The sequence below is a fragment of the Adiantum capillus-veneris genome, chromosome 7, assembly GCF_014529385.1.
Source record: "Adiantum capillus-veneris isolate H3 chromosome 7, ASM1452938v2, whole genome shotgun sequence".
Taxonomy (NCBI): Eukaryota; Viridiplantae; Streptophyta; class Polypodiopsida; order Polypodiales; family Pteridaceae; genus Adiantum; species Adiantum capillus-veneris.
Genome location: NC_140937.1, coordinates 8,029,449 through 8,037,316, shown reverse-complemented (window position 1 = coordinate 8,037,316; position 7,868 = coordinate 8,029,449). Strand labels below are relative to the sequence as shown.

Below are 7,868 nucleotides of genomic sequence, written 5' to 3'. Positions count from 1 at the left end.
AAGCGAGTGGCGAGGAAAAGCTACATAAAACACCCTGTGCACCTCCTAGATGAGCCTCAAGTGATCAATCAAATACTTGTGCCATAACTTATTGCATTGGATGTATAATAATTGTTATCATGCTCGGTATGCTCAGTAGCATTCTGAGTATGCTGTTTGATACAAAGTTCTTACAGAGTATGCTGGTTAACACAATATTCAGGATTTTGCATTATGAGTAATCTAGTTAGCATGCCTAGTGATCCTACACAATTCTAGCTAGCACAATATTTAAAGTTTAGCATTATGTGTATGCTAGTTAGCATGCCTAGTGATCTTACTGAGTATGCTGGTTAGCACAATATTCAAGGGTTTAGCATTATGAGTATGCTAGTTAGCATGCCTAGTGATCCTATAGAGTATGCTGGCTAGCACATATTCAGGGTTTAGCATTATGAGTATGCTAGTTAGCATACCTAGTGAGCATATAGAGTATGCTGGCTAGCACAATATTGAGGGTTTACCATTATGAGCTGCATGCTAGTCAACATACCTAGTGATCTTACCTAGGGATCTTACAGAGTATGCTGGTTAGCACATTTTTCACGGTTTAGCATTAATAGTATGCTAGTTAGCATGCCTAGGGATCTTATAGAGTATGCTGGTTAGCACAATATTCAGGGTTTAGCATTATTCGTATGCTAGTTATCATGCCTACTAATATTACAATGTATGCTGGTTAACACAATATTCAGAATCTAGCATTATGAGTAAGCTAGCTAGCATGCCTAGTGATCCTACACAATATGCTGGCTAGCACAATATTCACGGTTTAGCATTATGCGTATGCTAGTTAGCATGCCTAGTGATCTTATGAAGTATGTTGGTTAGCACAATATTCAAGGGTTTTAGTGTTATGAGTATGCTAGTTAGCATGCCTAGTGATCCTATAGAGTATGCTGGCTAACATAATATTCAGGGATTAGCATTATGAGTAAGCTAGTTAGCATACCTAGTGATCTTACAGTGTATGCTGGTTAGCATAATATGTATGCTAGCTAGCATAATATGTATGATCCTTTAACACCCTTATATTGTACCTAGTATGCAAACTAGCATGCTCAGTTGGTGTTGGAGGTAATGAGTATGCTATCTCCTATTGAGTCTTACCGTGTGGCGAGCGAGATTTTTCGAGCGAAGAAAAATCCGAGCAAATGAATAAAGAAACCAAATGGGATTTGTTACGAAAGATGAATGAAGATCTTGCTTAAAGCCCTAAGTGATTGCAGCAATAACATTGTTCAAAATAAGAGTCTTTTCTTCAATCCCTAAGTAATCGTAGCAATAGCATTGTTCAAAATGAGACTCTAGATTCTTTTGTGCAGTTGAGGCTTGATGTCTTGCCACCAATTTTTATGCAACTTTAAATGTTTTTATGGTCGAGGTCACAAGAGTATAAAATTTGTAGTTAGTAAACAATGTGCACATTGCTCTGTGGTCGGTTCAAAAGCTTACCAAATGGGTCTTCTTGCTTGGAGAGTGATAGCTCGGCATTGTAGAAGGATCTTAAAAACTTAGGCTAGAGGCAACACAAGGGAGCCCCCCTTATATATTGCAATCACTTTCTTTGTGCTCTCAAGGCATATATTGCCGTCAATTGCAATCTCTTTCTTAGTGCTTGAGCTCTTAACAAAGTTATAGGAGTAACCAAGATGATGTTATCATCTAAGTAAAGGTAATTTTCAAAATTGTAAGGTAATTTCTAAATTCTAAAATTTAAAGCTTTTTTCTAGATTTGAAGATAATGTCTAAATTTCAAGATAATTTCTAAATCTTAAGGTTCCTTTTATTGTTGTTGGAAATTTGAGAAATGCTCGCTCTGGTTATACATAGAAGCCTTGTCATGAAGCAAGACACTAAAGATGCAATTATTGCCAAGACAAAAGTGCAGCAATGATATCACCACAACTTGCTCAAGTCTTTTGTACATGCACACACACATATTTCTCTACCTGCATAATTCTCTACTTGCATCTCTACTTACCGTTATGTATACAACAATAAATTTTTGCTTAGAATGTACGGCAAGTCTCTAACGACAGATTATACTTGTTCTCTTGTCATGGTTGCAATCACTGTTGTGTGAGCACTTCCTCGGTCTCTGTGTTCGCACAACCATATACCATGAGAGAGCATCCAAACATTGATGACTTAATGTGGGCTGGCATGTCATCTGACCCTTCAAGTGTATGCTTATCGAGAACACTTTTACCCTCTAGAACAATCCTGTTGAGAAATCTTTTTGTATTCGCTTGAACATTAACGTCATAGTTCTCATTTATTGTCAGAGATGCGCTTGTATGTTAGAAGAAGAAGTGATCCATGCCACATTTGAAAGGTAAAAATTTGCTTTCATTGTCCTCAAGAATCTTCGATGTAAGAAGATGGCCACCTCTTTTCCGAGGACGTAGAACAATGTCTTGTCTTTTGAGCCCAATTGGTTGCCATTCATGAAGAGGAGTTCACAGACTCTCTCTCTCTCTCTCTCTCTCTCTCTCAAATACTAAAAATAATACTTGATTCTCATCACTCTGAAAAACTCATGTTACATAGAAGCACATGCCGCATTATCAAAAACATGATTAAGTTGTTGCCAAAATAGCAAGCTTATCATCCTATAACCGGTTGTACTCTTCAAAATGCTTTTCCAATTTACGATCCATGACAATAACCCATTCGAGCCATCAAAAAACCACCATAGCTATCAAAGTCTTTGAGCCTCTCTCTCACACTCCAAAAGAGAAACAATATCTCCTTCTCGGAGAGGACCTTTCACATTTCTAATGAGGAGACGATTTTGGTCATCAACAAACTTGACCCTCACTTTCAATCACTTGACCTCTGGAGCCAGTCCACCCCATGAATTTCACCATAATAGCAAGCTTGACAAGCAAATCCAAATCTAGAGGCTCAATAGTAGAGTGCAAGTACGAGATTTGGAAATGCAGCTAGGCAACGCAGCAGAGAAGCTCTCTCTCTCTCTCTCTCTCTCTCTCTCTCTCTCTCTCTCTCCGTCTTCTCTTTAGTGCATCATCCCGACATTGAATACAGATCTCGGAACGAGCGGCAAAAGGAGAAGATGGCAGTACTGATGGCAAGGGATGGCTCATGGAAAGGTGCACATATGCTCATAAAAATGATACCAGTAGGTAGACTCAAGCAGCAAGGGGGAGCACTTGTCAAGGGATGGAAAAGGTGCATGCATATGGAGTTGATGGGCTCCCAACAGCAGTCTGAAAGTGACTCCATAGTAGGTGAAGGTGAGGGAAGGTCGGGCCTGCAAGATGCGCTAAATAAAACAAGGTAAAGTTTTTACAGTGGCCTCCAGAAGGCAATGTTTTTAGTTGTTATAAATTGTGTGTGTGTGTGTGTGTGTGTATGTGTGACATCAAAGTTCGAGAAAAATCATTTTGAAAAACATACAAAATTTCCTTTCGGTAGATTCAAAGAAGAAATTTTACAAAATAATTGGTATTTTTTGTAATTTTACTATGTTTTAAAAAAAACGAATATTGGTGTGTGTGCATGCGTGCATGTGTGTGTGTGTGTGTGTGTGTGTGTGTGTGTGAGAGAGAGAGAGAGAGAGAGAGAGAGAGAGAGAGAGAGAGAGAGAGAGAGAGGGGGGGGGGGGAGGTAGTATTGGAAAAAAATCGGGGTCCAATGTATGTTAATCGACTAAAATTGTAAAATCTCAGTTATATTTTGAGCTTGCTTTTAAAAAAATCGAGAAATTTACACAAGTTTTAGTGTTATTACCGGCAAAAGTTTCAAATTTTGACCTAAAAATCAAAAGAATTTCAAGTTTACCCTTATTTTCATCGGTTAGAGAGAGGGAGAGGATCTTCTTTATACATTTTTAATGCCTCACATCAACACCAATATAGAGACACCTTTTAAAAACACTAAAATGAAGAAAAAATCATATTGTATGTAATCAAATGGTGATGAAAAGACTAAAGTGCAAACAAAGGGTACATTACATTAATGTGATAGTGAAACTTTTGATGGTGAGAGATTTGCACGTTTTCTCTACCAACTCCTCTATATGGCCTTCTTAGGCCAAAAACATCTTGAAACAATCCTCGCCAGCACGGATTGTTTCATGACTTTTTTCCTTTAATTTTTGAAACACCTGTAGAGGCACGACGCACGAGGGATTGGGGAGAGAGAGAGAGAGAGAGAGAGAGAGAGAGAGAGAACTTTCTTGGCTCACGAGTCACCTAGATCTTGCAGACTGAGAGAGAGAGAGAGAGAGAGAGAGAGAGAGAGAGAGCTAGAGAGCTTTCTTGTCTCACGAGTCACCTGGATCCTGCAGACTGTGAGAGATAGAGAGACTAGTTGACCTCCAAAAAGTTTAAAAAAACTGTCCTGAAGCACTACGCGGACAGTTTTAAGATGATTTTTGGCCTAAGAAGTCCATATCGAGGAGAGGAAACGTGAAAAATTCTCACCATCAAAAGTTTTACTATCACATTAAATGTAATATACCCTTTGTTTGCACTTTAGTCTTTTCATCACCATTTGATTACATACAATATAATTTTTTTTTCATTTTAGTGTTTTTAAAAGGTGTCTCTATATTGGTGTTGATGTGAGGCATTAAAAATGTATAAATAAGATCCTCTCCCTCTCTCTAACGGATGAAAATAAGGGTAAACTTGACATTCTTTTTATTTTTTAGGTCAAAATTTGAAGCTTTTTGCCGGTAATAACACTAAAACTTGTGTAAATTTCTCGATTTTTTTAAAAGCAAGCTCAAAATATAACTGAGATTTTACAATTTTAGCCGATTAAAATACATTGGACAGCAAATTTTTATCCAATACTTCTTCCTCCCCTTTCTCTCTCTCTCTCTCTCTCTCTCTCTCTCTCTCTCTCTCTCTCTCTCTCTCTCTCTCTCACACACACACACACACACACACACACACACACACACACACACACACACATGCACACATGCACACACACCAATGTTCGATTTTTTAAAATAAAATTAGAGTAAAATTATAAAAAATATTGATTATTTTGTAAAATTTCTTCTTTGAATCTACCCAAAGGAAGTTTTGTATTTTTTCAAAGTGATTTTTCTCGAACTTTGATCTCACACACATACACACACAATTTATTACAACTAAAAATATTGACTTCTTGAGGCCACCGTAAAAACTTTACCTTGTTTAATTATTTCACACTTGCAACAGACGCACGCTCAGGAGAGAGAGAAAGAGAGAGAGAGAGAGAGAGAGAGAGAGAGAGAGAGAGAGAGAGAGAGAGAGAGAGAGAGATAGATAGATAGATTTTATTATCGTCCTCGGAGGTCAAATATGACCTATGGGACCACAGTTACATGTGATGTAGTATGTGTATGGCTGATGAGTGACTCTCGATGCTCCAAAATTGTAGTGATGAGAGTCGCAATGGAGAGCCCACACTTTGGCTGGGAGAGGAAAGTGTGTAGGTCTAAGTTATGGCTGAAAATGTGAGAGAAGCAAGTTCGGATGTGATCAAAAGCTGAGCACTCTAGTAGTGTGTGGTACTCAGACTCTCGAACTTGCAGTGAGCATAATGTGCACAATCGATTTGACTCTTCTCCATTGCCCCAACGCCCTATCTCGCATCGAAGGAAATGGGAGCTAAGCCGAATTGCTGCGATAGTGCGTATCGCGGACAAGGGAATAGGCTCAAGCATGTAAGTTTGAGTACGGTTTCCTCTCTCAGCGAAGAACATGGTTTTGTAGTTGGGGGCAATATAAGTGGTGTAATGTATGAAGCGTGACCCACCGGATTTCTCCCAAGCCGTAATACATTGGCGTTGTAGAAAAGCTTCATTCACTTGAGAGTCAATTGAAGCATCATGTAGCAAGTGTAATGCATCCCATCTCCCAAACCACTTCTTTATGTCTTGCATCCATCCCGTGCTCAAGATCTTGCTTTTATGCGTCTTTTGAACTTTTTTGCTTGCTTCCCATGCAATTGTAGGAAGTCGATGTGAGGGGTTTTGACGCATCTTTATCATGTATTCCACAACCCTTTCCATGCCCATAACCTCAATTGGAAGAGATCCCGACTCAAGAAGTAGGAGCATATATGGTGTTTGTGTCTTAACTTGGAGAAAGTTTGTAAGAAAACGCTTTTGAACATTCTCAAACTCTTTCCAAGTAGACTTTGAGATGCTCCCGCCCCACACTTCAACTCCATAAAGAAGAACCGGTGTCACCAATGCATCAAAAAGATACTTCTTGAGAACCCAACACTTGATGTTTCCCGCATTACACATGTTCTCAAATGCATAATATGCTCTCTTTCCCGCTTCCAAACGACGCATAGCACATTCATGCCACTTGTGATTGGATGGAACCTCAAGGCCAAGGTACTTAAAGCTCTCAACAACTTCAAGTGTCTCGTTGTTGTACACAATGCATGGCTTCTCCTTATGGTTGGTTTTCACAAGCATAACCTTTGTTTTGGATTCATTTACAATCAGCCCACTATGCAAGCGAAAGTTCTCAAGGACAACCATAAGCTTTTGTGCATCTTCTAGAGTGTGTGCTAGAAGCACTACATCATCCGCATACAACAAAAGCATGATTACCGCATTGCAAATAGTGACCTCTTCAATGCCTTCTTCTTGCATAAAGTCAAGTACCATTTGTTCCAATTGATCAATGCATAGACCAAAGAGAGTTGGTGACAATGGACATCCTTGTTTAACCCCAATAGTGCTTACAAAAATTTCTGAAATTTCTCTTCTCATGCGCAATTGACAAATCACCTTCTCATAGATTCGAGAAACCGCAAGCAAAAACTTACTTGGCACTTGGAGTTCTTCCATCCTTCTCCACAAATTGTTACGTGGAATCATATCAAAGGCTTTCTTAAAGTCCACAAAACAACAATACAATCGCTTGCCTTTCAACCGACTTTCCTCCATGAGAACACGAAGAGTGACAAGATGATCAATGGTGCTATGGAATCGACGAAAACCCGCTTGTCCCTTTGCACGCTTGTCATTCTCTTCAGCCCAATCACTCAATTTCATCTCCATTATGCACCCAAACAACTTTGCCATAAGAGACCCAATCATTATAGTCCGGTAGTTGCTTACATTCTTTACATCCCCTCCTTTATGCAAAGGCTTAACCCAATTAGTACTCCAATCGTAAGGCATACCATGTTGAAGTGCAAGGTTGAACATATCACACATCCACTCATGGGTAAAATCTCCCGTCCATTTGATCATCTCCGGTTTGATACCTTGAAGATCTCCCGCTTTGCGAGTGGCCAACTTTTCAAGCCCACCGCATACATCCTCAATAGTAAAAAAAGACGACATACATGGGAGTGAACCATAAAATGGCATTTTTTTAGTATTTTCTTGCTCATATAATTGCCTACAATGTGTGTACATATCCACTAGACTCAAGTTACCAAAATTCTCAACCCGCTTGCCTCTCAAGTTTCTCCAAAATCTTCCACATGCATGTGCCTTTTCTTGGACTTGAAATTCTTGTTGCTTTACTTCCCATCTTCTTCTCTACTTTTGAATCAATGCCTTGTATGTATGCAAATGACTTTGATAGTTGTCTTTGTCCATAGTTGCATCAAGCTTTATCAAGGACTTTCGAGCATCTTGACATTCTTTATCAAACCACCTTTTGCGTGATCTATCTTTGTTGATACCATGGAGATGCTTTATGGCAAAGCATTCTTCCGCACAAGAACAAATAGCTTTCTTGAAAGCTTCCCATTTAGTTTCCAATGGTGCATCACATTGAAGCTTTGTCATCCATAATTTTTGCTCAACCATTTCAATGTACATTGGTGCCCGT

General features: G+C 39.1%; 1 pseudogene; it reads right to left on the bottom strand.

Moving 5' to 3' along the window:
* Positions 1–2,743: 2,743 nt before the first annotated feature.
* Positions 2,744–3,149, bottom strand: LOC147453404 (small ribosomal subunit protein eS28 pseudogene; annotated as a pseudogene).
* Between the last annotated feature and the right edge of the window lie 4,719 nt (positions 3,150–7,868).